This window comes from Budorcas taxicolor, chromosome 11 (assembly GCF_023091745.1).
Source record: "Budorcas taxicolor isolate Tak-1 chromosome 11, Takin1.1, whole genome shotgun sequence".
Taxonomy (NCBI): Eukaryota; Metazoa; Chordata; class Mammalia; order Artiodactyla; family Bovidae; genus Budorcas; species Budorcas taxicolor.
Genome location: NC_068920.1, coordinates 57,911,256 through 57,930,121, shown reverse-complemented (window position 1 = coordinate 57,930,121; position 18,866 = coordinate 57,911,256). Strand labels below are relative to the sequence as shown.

Below are 18,866 nucleotides of genomic sequence, written 5' to 3'. Positions count from 1 at the left end.
AAAAGGGGCAGAGAAAGCTTCTGACATAGACGTCAGAAAGGGGATGGAGAGTGCCCCCCCCCTTTGCTAGATTAGTAAGCTGTTTTATGTCTGTTATAAAGCTATTAATTAGAGAAGAGAGACATTTCAAGGCTGATGGAGTTTCACCAGGCCCCTCTCCCACAATATGCATTTTTGAGATAGTATGGCACCAGGTATGTCATCCCTCAACCATAAAACAATTGATATGAATACTGGTTTGTTGAGCTGTTATCAGCCCAAGGTTTGACAAAAAAAAAAAAAAAAAAAAAAGGTTAGTCTTAGGTAGAACCATTTTGAAGAAAGGCAAATTCCAAAGCAAATACATAGTTTCATTAACATAGCTTAAGAAAAGGATTTCCATAGAGGAAACTTATTTTCAATTTTTTATGGAGAAGGAAAAAAAATTCTGACACTCATAGTTTGTTTCCTCCTGTTGCTTAAAGGAGAGATAAAAAATGTCTGACACTTGCAGACTATTTCCTCTATCTGGAGACCCCTGATCTTCCTGCCTGTTACCCTCTCACATGTATGCACACCCACATGCATATAGACACATACACATCATTACCTTTTTAACAACAAAGAGAGACCAAAGGAAGTAAAAGGACCTCTGTTGTATGTTATGCATTTCCCTCATAGGGTTTCAGAATGGCATTTTTTTTTTTACAGCTTTGAGATATAGACATCTAACATTGTATAGGATTATGATGTTGATTTGATACACTTAATAATTGCAACATGATTACCACCAAAGAGTTAGTTAGCTAACACCTGCATCTTCACATAATTAGCATTTATTTTGTGCATTGAGAACATTTAAGATCTATTATTTAAGCAAATTTCAATTATTATACAGTATTATTAACTATAATCATTATACTATATATTAGATCCCCAGAATTTATTCATCATATAATGAACTGCATACCCTTTGATCAACATCTCCCTATTTCTCACAGCCCCTGGCAAACGCCACTCTTGTCTCTGTTTCTATGAGGTTGGTCTTTTTTCTTCCACATATAAATGAGACCATAGAGTATTTGTCTTTATCTGTCTGGCTTATTTCATGTAGCACAATACTCTCAAAGTTCACCTGTGCTGATGCAGACGGTAATATGTTCTTCATTTTCAAGGATGAAATTTATGCATATATATATATATATATATATATATATATATACACACACACACACACACACACATACACACACACATACATTTTGCACATCTTTTAAATTTTTTTTTTTTGTCCATTCATCCTTAGATGGACCATCCTTAGATGGAACATTAGGTTATTTCCATATGTTGGCTGTTCTGAATTATGTTGAAGTGATCGTGGGAGTGAAGATATCTCTTCAAGAACATTATTTTATCTCCTTTGGTACACACCCAAGAGTGGGATTGCTGGATCATATAGTAACTCTTTTTTTTTAAATTTTTTGAGGAACTTCTGTACAGTTTTCCATAATGACTATAACCAACAGTATACAAATTTCCCCTTTTTTCATATCCCCTTGAATATTTGTTAACTTTTGCCTTTTTGATAATAGCCATTCCAATGGATTTGAGGTGATATCTCACTGTGGTTCTGATTTGCATTTCTCTGGTAATTAGTGATTTTGAGCATCTTGTCATGTACCTATTTGTCATTTGTACATCTTTTTTGGAAAAATGTTTATTCCCTTGTCCTGCCCATTCTTTAAACCCAATTGGTGTGCTTTTTTGTTTGTTTGTTTTTGTTTTTGCTCTTGAGTTGTATGAATTCCTTATACATTTTGGACATTAATCCCTTTTAGATATTTGAATTGCGAATATTTGCAACAACTGAAGAGCCTCTTGATGAAAGTGAAAGAGGATAGTGAAAATGTTGGCTTAAAACACAACATTCAAAGCACTAAGATCATGGCATCCAGCCCATCGTTTCATGGCAAATAGATAGGGAAACAATGGAAACAGTGACAGACTTTATTTTCTTGAGTTCTAAAATCACTGCAGATGGTGACTGCAGCCATGAAATTAAAAGATACTTGCTCCTTGGAAGAAAAGCTATGAACAACCTAGACAGCATATTAAAAAGCAGAAACATTACTTTGCCAACAAAGGTCCATCTAATCAAAGGTATGTTTTTTCCAGGAGTCATGTATGGATGTGAGAGTTGGACTATAAAGAAAGCTGAGCACTGAAGAATTGATGCTTTTGAACTGTGATGTTGGAGAAGACTCTTGAGAGTCTCTTGGGCTGCAAGGAGATCCAGTCAGTCCATTCTAAAGGAAATTAGTCCTGAATATTCACTGGAAGCATTGATGCTGAAGCTGCAACCCCAATTCTTTGGCCACCTGATGAGAAGAACTGACTCTTTGGAAAAGATCCTGATATTGGGAAAGATTGAAAGTAGGAGAAGGGGTCAACTGCGTTTGAGATGGTTGGATGGCATGACTGATATGATGGGCATGGGTTTGAGCAAGTTCAGGGAGTTGGTGATGGACAGAGAAACCTGGCATGCTGCAGTCCGTGGGATTGCAAAAAGCTGGACACACCTGAGCAACTGAACTGATAAGTTTAAAGTGCCTAGTATGAGAAATGCATGTAAATACCTCAATAAGAATGTTTATATTAATTATATTCAAATGAGGGTTTGGATATATTTAGTTAAAGAAAATATAATATTAGTATTAATTTACATATTTCTTTCAAAATTATTTTAATATAGTAAATTTTAAATGTTTTAGATTTCTCATTTTAGTCACTTGGTTAGTATTTTTATTGAACAGTCTAGATTATTCTGTAGTGTTATGGGCATAATGTTTGCAATAATTACCCATATTCTAATCCCTGGAAACTGAGAATTCGACTTTCCAAAGACATTATGAAGTTTACAGACCATAAACAGTGAAATTATAGAATTTTATTCAGGTACTTCATATATTGTCATAAAAGTAGTTTTAAAGTGCACACTTTTTGCTGCTGCAGTCAGTGAATTGGGGTGAAATAGAAGCTGGAGTCAGAACCGCACCTCCCCCCGACCCTGTTTTAAAAAGGCTGTGCTTCTTGGTAATTGTCCATAGCAATATCCAGTGGCCAATATTAGTAAGGGAGCATGCTTATACTCCCAAATAGGGAGGTTTCTGCAAAAGCTTAATAGTTAGAATTCCTTCGCAGGCTACAATGAGATGGGGGAATCCGGACTCCACTTCCACATGACAGGAAAGTAGCATCCTTTTCCTTTCCTCACTGGGATGGTATTAGAGAAAATTAGCTAACATAGAATATTTAAATAAGATCAACTGTCTTAAACCATAATGTCCATATAGTCTAAGTTCCAGTAAAAAATCCCTTATTATACAAGAAACTGGAAAATTTTACTTGAATGAGAAAAGACAGTCAATAGATGTCAACACAAAATTCCATAGATATTAAGAGTATTAGCAAACAAAGGAGAAAGAGCGTATGGCTGAAAAAGCATTTGAATATTTGATAGCTTAAATTATCCTAAATTGGCAAAAGGCATAAACCTATAGATTCCAGAAGCTGAGCAAGTCCCAAACAGGATAAGCCCAAAGAAACCCAAGCTGAGGCACATCATAATCAAATGACTGAAAACTGAAGAAAAAGAAAAGAATATGAAAACAGAAACAACCTGTAGGAGAAAAGCAATTCACAGAACACTGAATTTCACACTGGAGACTATGAAGGTAAGAAGGAAGTGGGACACTTTTCAAGCATTGAAAGAAAAGCATTGTCAACTCTGAATTATCTAGTAAAAATATCCTTCCAAAATGAAGCAGAAATCAAGACAGAATCAGAGAAATCAGATGAAGGGAAAACTAAGATAATTTTTCACCTGCTCTAAAAGAATGGCTAAACTAAGTACTTTAAGCAGAAAGCAAATAATTTTTAAAAATCTTAGAATAACAGGAAGGAACAGTGGATAAAATAAAAAGATGGGTAAATATAATGTCCTTCCCTTCTCCTGGGTTTTCTAAGTCATACATGAATCTTGAAACACACTAATAAATAAATACAATTCCACATAGATTAAAGACATAAATTTAAAAAATAAACATTAAAGCATTTGAAAAGAAAACACAAAACATGAAAGCAGGCACTTATTTCTTAAATAAAACCTGAAAAGCAAAGATATCAGAAGAAAATGATAAATGTGAGTACATGTAAATATCTTAACCTAGATGTCCATCAGCAGATGAATGGATAAGAAAGCTGTGGTACATATACACAATGGAGTATTACTCAGCCGTTAAAAAGAATACATTTGAATCAGTTCTGATGAGATGGATGAAACTGGAGCCGATTATACAGAGTGAAGTAAGCCAGAAAGAAAAACACCAATACAGTATACTAACACATATATATGGAATTTAGAAAGATGGCAATGATGACCCTGTATGCAAGACAGCAAAAAAGACAGAGATGTGTATAGCAGACTTTTGGACTCAGAGGGAGAGGGAGAGGGTGGGATGATTTGGGAGAATGGCATTGAAACATGTATACTATCATGTAAGAATCGAATCGCCAGTCTATGTCCAATGCAGGATACAGCATGCTTGGGGCTGGTGCACGGGGATGACCCAGAGGGATGTTGTGGGGAGGGAGGTGGGAGGGGGGTTCATGTTTGGGATCGCATGTACACCCGTGGTGGATTCATGTCAATGTATGGCAAAACCAGTACAATATTGTAAAGTAAAATAAAGTAAAAATTAAAATTAAAATTAGAAAAAGAAGCAGCAATATAACAAAAATTAAAGTGAATCTTCTGATTTGCATAACCTATTTGTAAATGTTTAAACAATAAAGAATTTATATCAAGATATTATAAACATACCATACACATCAAGATTTTAAAAACTGAATAACTCAATAAAAATTGATATAGAATAGGAACAGGCAAATTCTTGAAATGGGAGGCCAAATTACCAATAAACAAAATTTGTTCAATCTAGTTAGTAATCAGCAAAGTGAAAATATTATTGCTCTTGCTCCCTCCCTTAAGATTGGGAAACATTAAAGAGCAATATAATATAAAGTGTTAGTGATGTAAGATAAAATGAGAACTCTAATACATTTCTCATATAAATGCAGATTGGTACATTTTGGGAAGCATTGGGGAATGCCTGGTAGAGCTGAAGCTTCACTTAACCCATGACCCTGCAATTGTACCCTAAGACAGGTAGAGGAACATTTGCCTAGAGGAACACTGATTCACACAATCACCCCCAAATTTAAAGTTTACATTTATATGGATATAATAATGGTAAAGAGCAAGGGGGGAAAAAAATGAAGAAGAGAGAAACTAGCAAAATTCTGAATAGGGAAATGGAGAAGCTGGGTTAGAAAGAGATCCAAGAACAGAACTCTGCTTCAGTTGGTCCTGGGACCCCTGTGGCACAGCAGAGAAATTATGCTTCATGAAATGTTCACAAAGAGCTGAACTGTGGACAAACGGATTACACCAAGGGATTCCTCAGCTGAAAGGGAATTAATAAAACCACATTGTATAGCTAAAACTCAGCCTCAGACACAATAAGATTAAATAGCACCCACTCTTTTTTGCCTTTCTGTTTTCTGCTGGCAACTCATTAATTCAATATGTATTTATTGAATTCCTTGAACATTCCTTGAAACATATCTGTTTCATCTTGTCTAATAAAGCATTAATCAAGTAAACAGTTTTTTGATTCACAGTGTTGGTAGATTTCCTGCTGAAGTCTGAAACTAGCCCCCTTACTAGAGTGGGGACAGACCAGAGAAAGAAGTGGACACTTTTAGTGTTAGTAGTGGTAGTTTTGATGAGCAAAGGAACATGAGGTTTGTCTCTAGTGGCTGCAACACAAGTAGATCTCCACATTCATCTGCCAGTATCTCAACGTTTGTGCATGGCTGCATGCCTGTCACTTCAGTCACGTACAGCTCATTGTGACTCTATGGGCTGTAGCCTGCCAGGCTCCCTGGCCATGGGATTCTTCAAACAGGAATACTGGAGTGGTTTGTCATGCCCTGCTCCAGGGGATCTTCCCCACCCAGGGATCAAACTTGCATCTTCTTGCATCTCCTGCATTGCAGAAGGATTCTTTACCCACTGAGCCACCTAGTAAACCCATCTCAAAGTTTACAGAGACTGTAGTGGGGCTCAGCACTTGCTCCATCCAGACAGTCTCATTATCCCTTTCCTCTCGAGGCTGCATCCTTGAAATAGCTCACACTGTGGGGACAGGGGACAGAACCTGCACTCCCAGTACAAGGGAGGGGTGAGGAACCTTGGATTCCCAGGTACAAGTCAAGGGTTATCCAAAAGCACATCCTCTCTGTGACATAGGTATGTATTTCTTCTCAAAAGTAACACATGTAGGTAACTCCTAGAGTGATACTGATGATGGCCTTCTAGACATTATGCAGAGGAGCTGGGTGTCCAGGCTAGTGATAGGTGAAGCATTTTCTTCTGGGGAAGCTGCTATCTTTCTTAGATTTTATAGCTGTAGGATTTTACATAACATCTGCCTGTAGTAATCAGTTTGTGTGTGGGGTTTCCTGTTGACTTGCTTTCTATGGATACCAAGGACTCTGTGTTTCTATGGAAGACTCGACTGTAGTCCAACTGTAGTAGTACATCCAAATGTAGTAATACATTTTTATTCTGATATGGTCTTGGTCAGACTATTTTTCTACTTGTACATATTAATTCATTCAAGGTATACTCTGTTCAGGAATGCCTACTGGCAAACTATTCAATTTAAAAGTAGTGATTGTCCCACTTGGAGAAGGAAATGGCAACCCACTCCTGTATTCTTGCCTAGAGAATCCCAGGCATGGGGGAGCCTGGTGGGCTGCCATCTATGGGGTCGCACAGAGTCGGACACGACTGAAGCGACTTAGCAGCAATAGCAGCAGTAAGTAACCTAGATGTCCATCAGTAGACAAATGGATAAGAATGCTGTGGTATATATACACAGCGGAATATTGCTTATAATATTTTAAAAAAGAACACGCTTGAGTCAGTTCTAATGAAGTGGAATGGACCGGAGCCTATTATACAGAGTGAAGTAAGTCAGAAAGAGAAACACCAGTACAGTATATTAACACATATATATGGAAGTTAGAAAGATGATAATAATGATCCTATATACAAGGCAGAAAAAGAGACCCAGATATAAAGAACAGACTTTTGCACTATGTGGGAGAAGGCGAGTGTGAGATGATTTAAGAGAATAGCATTGAAATGTATATTACCATATGTATAATATATGACCAGTACAAGTTCGATGCATGAAGTGGGGCACTTAAAACTGGTCCTCTGGGACCACCCAGAGGGACAGAGTGGGGAGGAAGATGGGAGGAGTATTCAGGATCGTGGGACACATGTGCACCTGTGGCTGATTCAGGTCGATGTATGGCAAAAACAATCACAATATTGTAAAGTAGTTAGCTTCCAATTAAAATAATTATTTTTTTTTTAGTGGTTGGATTCTTTACATTTCCCACTGTTTCCAACCATATCTGCAGTCAGGACTGGATCAAGAAGCCCACTATATCTTAATTTATTTTCCCACATAAAAAGAAAAATTTTCTCTTTGCTTCTTTGAAATTCTTGACGTTCATAGGTATTTCAAAAACTGAGAAAGATTTTCCCTTTGTTTAATGTTTTACTTGTAGGAGTTAACGGCTTCATGCATATCAACTGTCAGTGTTATGATACCATCTTAATTTAGAAACAGATGACCCTTATTTCACTATAAGGCATTTTCCAGATTTATGGAGTCATAAACGTGATGACATTTGGGAATGTTTAGAATGGATAGTAGTAATGAACACCAGTATAATTGTAACAAATAGAAATGTTACTTTGCCTCACAATTGTTTTATGTTTTAGCAGGTTGATTATTTTTTTCTTTCAGTAAATTCACCAAAAGGCAGAATTATCTTGGATATTCTGCCTTAAATACTAAGTAACCCTTGATGATTAGATGAGCTCGAAACATTTGAACCACCAGCTCTCAGTCAAAAGGTAAAATAGCAATTTCTTCCTACTTCAGAGTGTTTCTTGTAAGCCCTACAATGAGTTATTAATGAAAGCTCAGTTGATTTTTAAAATATTATAAAAGATAAATGATGATCTTCTTCACATTCAAATTGCTTTTCTCTTTTTCCTGCTTAAATATTGATTCCTAAATTCAATAACCAATCTCTCAACTGAATGCCATTGATTATCAAGGGACAAATCAGTATAAATGTATAACCTTCTTTAAGAAATAAATATCATACTGGTGGAGAATCAGTGATATGAACTCTTTTAAAAACAGGAAGTTATTATTTTGCTATTATTATTTCAAGCTAAAAACAAATATTTTTACTCATGCCAACATTTTCATGTTTAAATCCTAGAAAAAATATGAGCACATCAATGTATCATATTAGTCTTTTTTCATTTGAAATCATCTTTCTATTATTCACAAAAGTAGAAGAGAACAATATGGGCCTTCAATAGCAAGTCAACAAAATTCCTCTGTGGAATTTTATAATAAGTAGTATAGCATATTTTATTTTCTAGTTAGTTTGATTAAGCTAAAATGCATGGGTTATTTTATACCCAAAACACACATACTCACCAGATTTAGAAGATAAAAAAAAAAAAAAAAATTGAAAACCAAAAAACAATTAAACAGTGAAGGCACACTTGACAGTTATACTCAAGTTCTGCTTGGAAGTTTTACCTTGTACATAACCAAAAATGAATCTGGACCCAGCTTTTCTTCAGATAATGTTCAAATATATTACTTTTCAGATAGTATTTCTTAAGATCTTTTAAGCATAACACTCTGTTTGTCTGGGAAAACACAGAAAGACATACAATTCTCACAAATGAATATGGCATAGATGAGGAGCTAAGATACCTCCACTTTGAAGTGCTCTCTCCCAAGGATCCACATCAGTATTCAATCATATTCACTCTCTCACACTATTAATTATAAATACTTCCTTGACCCTTGTTTCTGTTCAGTCGATTAGTTGTGTCCAACTCTTCTGTTGTTGTTATTGTTCAGTTGCCCTGTCATGTCTGACTCTTTGTGACCCATGGGCTGCAGCATGACAGGCTTCCCTGTCCCTCACCATCTCCCGGAGTTCACCCAAGTTCAAGTCAATTGCATCGGTGATGCCATCCTGCCATCTCATCCTCTGATGCCCTCTTCTTCTGCTCTCAATCTTTCCCAGCATCAGGGACTCTTCCAATGAGCACCTGTTTGCATCAGATGACCAAAATACTGGAGTTTCAACTTCAGCATCAGTCCTTCCAACCAGTATTCAGGGTTGATTTCCCTTAAGATTGACTGGTTTGATCTCCTTGCTGTCCAATGGACTCTCAGGAGTCTTCTCCAGCACCACAGTTCTAAGGCATCAATTTTTTGGCACTGTACTCTCTTTACAGTCCAGTTCTCACAAACATACATGACCACTGGAAAGACCATAGTCTTAACTATACATACCTTTGTTGGCAGAGTGAGGTCTCTGCTTTTCAACACTCTGTCTAAGTTTCTCATAGCTTTCCTGCCAAGAAGCAAATGTCTGGCTCATTGCAACCCCAAGAACTGCAGCATGCCAGGCTTCCCTGTCCTTCACTACCTTCCAAGAGTTTGCTCAAATTCATATCCATTGAGTCGATAATGCTATCTAGCCATCTCATCCTCTGCCACCCTTTTCTCCTTCTGCCTTCAATTTTTCCCAGTATCAGGGTCTTTCCTAATTAGTTGGCTTATCATGTCAATGAAATAGCCTCAATAAATGTACCATGATTCCCTACTCTCCAGCCAGGGATTACTCCTGAGTTTCTGGCCCAAATATCCAATGGCCTGCTGAAAACTTCCCTTTTACCTTTTCCAATCACTTTAAGCTTGGGGTATCTAAAACTGACCCTATTTTTGTCTGCCAGATCCATTGCTTTTCTAATGCTTACTTAATCAGCTAATGGCCCTATTATACCTCTTGTTCAAATATTGCAGATATTTTGCTCCTATATTGAATTAATTACCAACTCCATTGACTTTGACTCATAAACAGTTCTTGCATCTGGGTCCTTCTCTTGGACACTACTATGGGATGCCCTATTTCACATTACACCCACCTTTCCAAAAGCTTGAAACAGGACTTTCTGTCAATAATCTCCTTCTTTAACCTATCCTCCATATTTATTATATGGTCCACATATCAGGCTTAAAATCTTTTAATCTTTTGTCATTGTTTTCATGTTAAATCCAAAGCCCATAACATATTTTTTAAATGTAAAGGGAAGAATTAACCATATGCTTATCATACATTTTAACTTTATCATGAAATGCTCTAAAAATAGAAATGATGATCTAGTCAAATCTTCTTATAAATGTGTTATTGACAGACCTGTTGTCTAGCATTAGATATTACTGGTATTTACTAGTTTTGGAAAGTTATCTGTACTTTTAGAAGACTATACCAAATATGTTCAGGGTTGTTTATGGCAAACAAACATGAAATCAGGATTTATGGGGCATGACTCAAGGGAAAATGTTATATACACAATGGTCAAAGTAGTCCCTTTTTATATAAATTATGACCCCATGCATCATTTAGGTAGTTTGTCTTCAAATATGGGCCAAAAAATGCATTTTAATGTTGTCAAAAGGACTGTGGGGTTGTATTTGTTGTCTCAAACTTTTCTCTTTTAGCTAGTTCTTGAGGTTAATTCTATCCTTAATATTATTACTAAAGCTTGATATTAGATAAGATTGCTGATTCATTTTTTAATTGAAAGATTGTTGATTTATAATGTTGTGTTAGTTTCTGGTATACAACAAAATGATTCAGATATTCTTTTCTATTGTGATTTATCACAAGATATTGAGTATAGTTTTCTGTGCTATACAATAGGACCTTGTTGTTTATCTATTTTACATATAGTAGTTTGTATCTGTTAATCTCAAACTCCTAACTCATTCTCCTTTTCCCATTTGGAAACCATAAGTTTCTTTTTTTATGTCTGTGAGTCTGTTTCTGTTTAGATAAGTTCATTTGTTTAATATTTTAAATTCCACATATAAGTGATATCTTAGGATATCTGTCCTTTTCTATGTAACTTACTTCACTTAGTATGATAATTTCTAGGTCCATCCATGTAGCTGCAGATGGCATCAACTCATTCTATTTTATGGCTGAATAGTATTTCATTGTACATATATATGTTCTATATCTTTATCCATTCATATATTGATGGACATTTAGGTTGTTTCCATGTCTTGACTATTGTGAATAGTGCTACTATGAACACAGGGGTGAATGTACCTTTTCAAATTACATGTTTTTGTTGTTATATGCCCACGCATGGGATTACAGGATCTATTTTTAATTTCTAAGGAAATTTCATACTGTTTTTATAGTTGTTATACCAATTTACCAGTTGCTGTACCAATTTACATCCCCACCAACACTGTAAGAGGGCTCCCTTCTCTGCACATCCTCTGTAGCATTTATGATTTGCAGACATTTTAATGATAGTCATCTAGATTTAACTACATCATCTTTTCTATATTTAGGGCATTTAAGTTAGAATGTATGATAAGCATATGGTTAATTCTTTCCTTTCCATTTACAAAATATATTAAAAGTTTTAGATTTAACATGAAAACCATGACAAAAGATTAAAAGATGTTAAGCCTGATATGTGATGTGAGGTGATACCTCAATGTAGTTTGGATTTGAGTTTCTCTAATAATTAGTGAAATGGAACGTTTGTTTCATGTGTCTATTGGTATCTGTATGTCTTCTTTGGAGAAATTTCTATTTAGGTCTTCTATCCATTTTTTGATTATGTTGCTTGTTTTTTGTTGTTGAGGTATATGAGATTGGTGTATATTTTGGACATTAATCTCTTGTTGATTGCATCACTTGCAAATATTTTCTCCCAGTCTTTTCATTTTGTTTATAATGTCCTCTGGTGTGCAAAGCTTTTAAATTTGATTTTCTTCCATTTGTTTATTTTTGTTCTTATTTCTTTAGCCTTGGGAGAGTGACCTAGGAAAACATTGCTACAATGTAAGTCAGAGAATGTTTTGCATGTGTTCTCTTCTAGGAGTTTTATAGTGTTATGTCTTATATTTAAGTATAAGCCATCTTGAGCTTATTTTTGTGTATAGCATAAGGATGTGCTCTAATTTCATTGATTCATATGAGGCTGTTCAGCCTTCTCAATACCACTTAAGATTCCTGATTCTTATGAATCTGATTTGATTATATAATCTTTTGAGTAAATTCAAATAGGTGTTAATGCAAGTTTTTTTTCTGTTTTAGGTCCTTGAAACCCATCTTTCATTCGTCATAATCCCTATACTCCAGTCTTACTGGACTTCTTGAACTTATTTTGGTCAAGAACTTATTTTGGTCAAGTGTATTATTTTATTTCTCTGTCTCACTGAGTTTTTCAATAAGTTATTTTCTTACCTGGAATGCTATTCTCCTCACTTATCCCTTCCTCTTTTCGCTCATTAGCAACCAGTCACTTACTCTCTTTGTCTGTTAATCCTTCAGTTCAGTTAGTTCAGTCACTCAGTCGTGTCCGACTCTTTGCGACCCCATGAACGCACCATGCCAGGCCTCCCTGTCCATCACCAACTCCCGGAGTTCACTCAGACTCACGTCCATCTAGTCAGCGATGCCATCCAGCCATCTCATCCTCTGTTATTCCCTTTTCTTCCTGCCCTCAATCCCTCCCAGCATCAGAGTCATCTCCAATGAGTCAGCTCTTCGCGTGAGGTGGCCAAAGTACTCGAGTTTCACCTTTAGCATCAGTCCTTCCAAAGAAATCCCAGGGTTGATCTCCTTCAGAATGGACTGGTTGGATCTCCTTGCAGTCCAAGGGACTCTCAAGAGTCTTCTCCAACACCACAGTTCAAAAGCATCAATTCTTTGGTGATCAGCTTTCTTCACAGGCCAATTCTTACATCCATACATGATCACTGGACAAACCATAGCCTTGACTAGACGGACCTTAGTCAGCAAAGTAATGTCTCTGCTTTTGAATATGCTATCTAGGTTGGTCATAATTTTTCTTCCAAGAAGTAAGCATCTTTTAATTTCATGGCTGTAGCTGCCATGTTAATCTTTAATTTTCTTAAATTTTCAATTTAATACAGTTTCCTCACTGAAGACTTTCTGACTCCTTTCTATAAATTATAATAACATTCCTAATACTTTCTCAGTATCATCGACTATACTTATAATGACCTGGAAGACTTTGAACTCCATGAAGGCATGATTCTTGCCTTTCTTAGTCACTATTCTATTCTATAGCTTATGAAAGCTTGTTACATAACAGGTACAGAAATACATTTGGAAAATATCATAATTGTTGGTCTAAAATAACTCGTATTTTAGTGGATTTCAGAAAGATATGTATTATATTTTCAGCAGTATGAAAACTTAAAACACGTCTAAAGAAGAAGTTCGAGAACACACCATTCTATTTTAGTTTATTTTTTTGCTTCATTTTATCTAAGAACAAACTTTTTTCCTACCCAGTATGGGACTTCTGAAAGTCACATAATTATTTAAATTTCTCACTATAAATGAGAGTAGTAATAATGCTCTTTTAAAATAACAGCTCTATAGATTGCTTAACTTTATTAAAAGAGTGTAAAGTAAGTGTATTAAGATATTCACTTTAAATATAAGTATTTTCAAATCAATCAGAACCCATTTTCTTACATTTTTGAAAGGATACATAGAATATATTCTAACTATCAATAGCAAATAGAAGCTACACTTGATTCTGTATAAGCTTCTGTCTACTTTAAATGTACTATTTTTGGAACTGCAGTATTCTAGAGGCATGACAGCAAGTTTGATAATCTGTAGATGTGTCTTTTTCAAAGTTTGAAACAATGCTGAAGGACCCCTGAATATATTGTTCATACACAAAAAAGCTAGGAAGTATACTAAAAATGCAAAATGTTTCAACCAAATGATAATAACAATTTTTCTATCCTCCAAAAGGCATTGCTTCCACTGTAAAAGAGCCCTCATGTATTATAAATTCCTTCCTGCATTACCAAACTTACTCTATCATCATCAATACCTGTATCTGATTATCTGACTACCTAAATGTATATGGTGGACATCAGTCAATACTCCTGGAAAAATGCAATGCGTGGTGGGCTTTATGATTTTAGAAATAAGATAAAAGCCTTATGACTCAAAGAAAGCAATCAAGTGCATTTTTGTAGCCTCAAGCATTATATTTACTTACAAGATCATAACTATAAAACCAAATCTCTGTTACTGGAAGCTGGGACAAAAGCTGTCAGAGAACAGGAGAGTAAATAGCTCTGAAATTGTTTTCTTTGCTCCATTTCAAAAGCTTAGGGCTACCAATGTTTGACCTTTTACAAATTGAATAATTTCCTGCAGGTCTTGGTGCTGCGCTGAATGCTGATGGTGGTGTGAGCTTGATGCAGTCATCAAGAATTGTGAATACACTCACCACTGGTGCAGTCTTCTGCATCAAAACATATCAAAACATATCTCACTTAGTGACATTCGCAGGTTCCCTCTAAGAAAAGGCAGGTGATTCTATTTTCCCCTAAACATTTTCCTTTAGTGTGTCTCTCGACCAAGCAGGGCAAAGAAAATTGTGAAATTGTCCAGAATGACTTCATATAGCTTAGTCAGAGGGAAATAATGTCAGGAAGAACAGGAGGTATTTTATTCAGAACATCTGACATCAACCTGCTGTCAGTCTTTGCTCGTTAGTAATAGAAAACATTACAATATATTTGAGGATTATTGAGATTTGTTGTCTTTTGTCAATTTTATACTAACATAATCTTAGTCTCTGGCTTTAGACTATCTGCCTTAAAGTTTCAAATATGTGGATATTGATCTATTAATGTAGGATGATCTGTAGGCCATTTTATTTTATTTTTTATTTTTAATATAAGTTTATTTATTTTAATTGGAGGCTAATTACTTTACAATATTGTATTTAATATGACAGCAAGTTTGGAAAACTCAGCAGTGGCCACAGGACTGGAAAAGGTCAGTTTTCATTCCAATTCCAAAGAAAGGCAATGCAAAAGAATGCTCAAACTACCGCACAATTGCACTCATCTCATATGCTAGTAAAGTAATACTCAAAATTCTCCAAGCCAGGCTTCAGCAATACGTGAACCGTGAACTCCCTGATATTCAAGGTGGTTTTAGAAATGGCAGAGGAACCAGAGATCAAATTGCCAACATCTGCTGGATCATGGAAAAAGCAAGAGAGTTCCAGAAAAAACTTCTATTTCTGCTTTATTGACTATGCCAAAGCCTTTGACTGTGTGGATCACAATAAACTGTGGAAAATTCTGAAATAGATGGGAATACCAGACCACCTAACCTTTCTGTTGAGAAATCTGTATGCAGGTCAGGAAGCAACCGTTAGAACTGGACATGGAACAACAGACTGGTTTCAAATAGGGAAAGGAGTACGTCAAGGCTGTATATTGTCACCCTGCTTATTTAACTTCTATGCAGAGAACATTATGAGAAACGCTGGACTGGAAGAAACACAAGCTGGAATCAAGATTGCCAGGAGAAATATCAATAACCTCAGATATGCAGATGACACCACCGTTATGGCAGAAAGTGAAGAGGAGCTAAAAAGCCTCTTGATGAATGTGAAAGAGGAGAGAGAAAAAGTTGGCTTAAAGCTCAGATTTCAGAAAACGAAGATCATGGCATCTGGTCCCATCACTCCATGGGAAATAGATGGGGAAACAGTAGAAACAGTGTCAACTTTATTTTGGGTGGTTCCAAAATCACTGCAGATGGTGACTGCAGCCATGAAGTTAAAAGACACTTACTCCTTGGAAGAAAAGTTATGACCAACCTAGATAGTATATTCAAAAGCGGAGACATTACTTTGCTGACTAAGGTCCGTCTAGTCAAGGCTATGGTTTTTCCTGCGGTCATGTATGGATGTGAGAGTTGGACTGTGAAGAAGGCTGAGCACCGAAGAATGGATGCTTTTGAACTGTGGTGTTGGAGAAGACTCTTGAGAGTCCCTTGGACTGCAAGGAGATCCAACCAGTCCATTCTGAAGGAGATCAACCCTGGGATTTCTTTGGAAGGAATGATGCTAAAGCTGAAGCTCCAGTACTTTGGCCACCTCATGCAAAGAGTTGACTCATTGGAAAAGACTCTGATGCTGGGAGAGATTGGGAGCAGGAGAAGGGGACGACCTAAAATGAGATGGCTGGATGGCATCATAGACTCGATGGACGTGAGTCTGAGTGAACTCCTGGAGATGGTGATGGACAGGGAGGCCTGGCGTGCTTTGATTCATGGGGTCGCAAAGAGTCGGACACGACTGAGTGACTGAGCTGAACTGAACTTGTAGTATCATATGTGGGCCATTTAAAAAGTATCTAAGGAATATAGATTTTTCCATATTAAAAAGAAGACACTTTGAGTGACAGAATAAAGGTATGTCTGACATCTATTTATGTTTTATAATATCTAAGATCATATTAGGCAGCTATAGTGATATTACAGCATAATATCACTTACTTCTGAGCCTCTATCATGTATTCAGTTCAGTTCAGTTCAGTCGCTCAGTTGTGTCCAACTCTTTGCGACCCCATGAATCGCAGCACGCCAGGCCTCCCTGTTATTCACCAACTCCCAGAGTTCACTCAGACTCACGTCCATCGAGTCAGTGATGCCATCCAGCCATCTCATCCTCTGTTGTCCCCTTCTCCTCTTGCCCCCAATCCCTCCCAGCATCAGAGTCTTTTCCAATGAGTCAACTCTTCACATCAGGTGGCCAAAGTACTGGAGTTTCAGCTTTAGCATCATTCCTTCCAAAGAAATCCCAGAGCTGATTTCCTTCAGAATGGACTAGTTGAATCTCCTTGCTGTCCAAGGGACTCTCAACAGTCTTCTCCAACACCACAGTTCAAAAGCATCAAGACCCTGTCTTATTTTAGATACACATCTGTAAGATAATGGTCATCATTTCTCTTGTTATAATTGAGAAAGCTTTGGCACACACAATACACACAATTGCCTGGGTCACATGAAATAGTAAAGAAAGTGGAGACCAGTCTTTCTGAACCCAAGCCTCCTGACAGGAATGTTTGCAACTATATAAACTTGCGTGTATGTCATTCTAAAAATGGAAGGCACATTCTTGAATTATATATTGTCTATTTTGAAATAAGAGATTTATTAGGAGAAAATGTGTTCACAAGTTAGGATCCCTCTGAGCAGAGCCTTGGGTAACTTTCAGAGGATGATTTAATATTGAACAATTACTGGCAATGCGCTGACCTTCATGTTAAATGCTTTGCATTCATGATCCCATTCAGCCCTTTACATGAGGAGGATATGATTATAGTCCCCAATTTACAGAAAGGGAGATTGATGATGAAGGAATATCTCTGTTCTCCAGATCTGCTCTGTACATTTTTCTGACCCAGTCTACACCCTGAGGTTCTGACCTCTCAGGACTACTTTTCTTGGTCTCCATGACCCCTTGGCTTTGTGTTGGGTTTGGCAGTTGGAAGAACCAAGAGGGATGAAGTCTGAGAGAAGAGATCAGAATATCTGTTCACCTGCCTAAGGTTCTGGCAGAGGATGTCTTTCGCCATGATCACAGCTCAGATCACTGGTACCACTTGTGTTTCCCCCCTCTCCCCTGCCAAATGTAATCTCCTGTCCTCTTCTTTCCTCATTAGTCTTCAGGTGAAGACCACTTCTTGCTGTTGCCAGTGCTGGCTCTTCATTGTATTTTGTTCCTTTGGTAACTCTGCACACTCCTGTTAGGTGCTCTTCAATTGCAGTCTGGATTGTGCCAATCATTGACTGCTGAAATCTGGACTGACATAAAAAAGTAAAGTAAGTTGCCTGATTGTTTCTTGATTAGGAGTTGGCAGAGTTGGAGTTCAGCTCAGGCTTGTTTGATGCCAGCACCAATTACTCACAGATTAATCACCACAGGAAATAGCCTGGATTGTGTCTCAGCCCCTAAGGGCATTACATTCATTTCAGGGTTGATGAAATGAAGAGATGCCTGACATTGAAGACGCTGATGTTCAGGGAATGTGACCACAGGCTATCAAAAACAGCTCAGATCCTGAAGATCTAGTCAAGCAGATGGCTGTTGAGCAGGTAGACCAATCTTCTCAATGTTAAAAGGCAGCAATATTACTCTTACAGTGGCTAAAGTGATTACTGCCAGGAACCACTGATATTACAGCCATATCATAAATCCAGAAGACTCCAAATGATGATGCTTTGACCTCAGTCCCAAATACTGTCCTGTTAATTCCTCAAGCTTCATATCAAAAAATTTGAGTCATTTTGTAATCTCATTAAAAATTATGCATGGAACTCCTACTATGGATTAGACATTGTGCTAACTGCAAGGCATATAAACATGAATAAAACAAGGCTTTACCCACAAAACAATCACAGAGTATATATGCAGTCTGAGGCACAGTCCAGACTCCAATAGTTATCATAACTATAATTGAGGATTATATATGTTGCTGTGGAAGAAAATGGGTATTTTTCACTCTTACCTTTTGACTAGCATAACTCAATTTTGTCACCCAGCCACACACTGCTTTTTCTCTAATGCCTAAAATTCATAACCCAAACTCTAAGCTATAAAAGTTTTGTTGGCTATAAAAGCTTTGGGGACTCACATGAAGTAATCAGCACACATAACGCACTGAAGCACTCAACACACCATCAGCCTTTTCTCAGTTAAATATCTCTCACAATGATGACTAGATTTTGGTCATAATTAATAGAATATTGTCTGGCTT

General features: G+C 36.8%; 1 pseudogene; it reads right to left on the bottom strand.

Annotated features, from left to right (window-relative positions):
* LOC128055640 (EF-hand calcium-binding domain-containing protein 14-like) overlaps positions 1-17,563 on the bottom strand; it is a 78,006-nt pseudogene extending 60,443 nt beyond the window's left edge.
* Between the last annotated feature and the right edge of the window lie 1,303 nt (positions 17,564-18,866).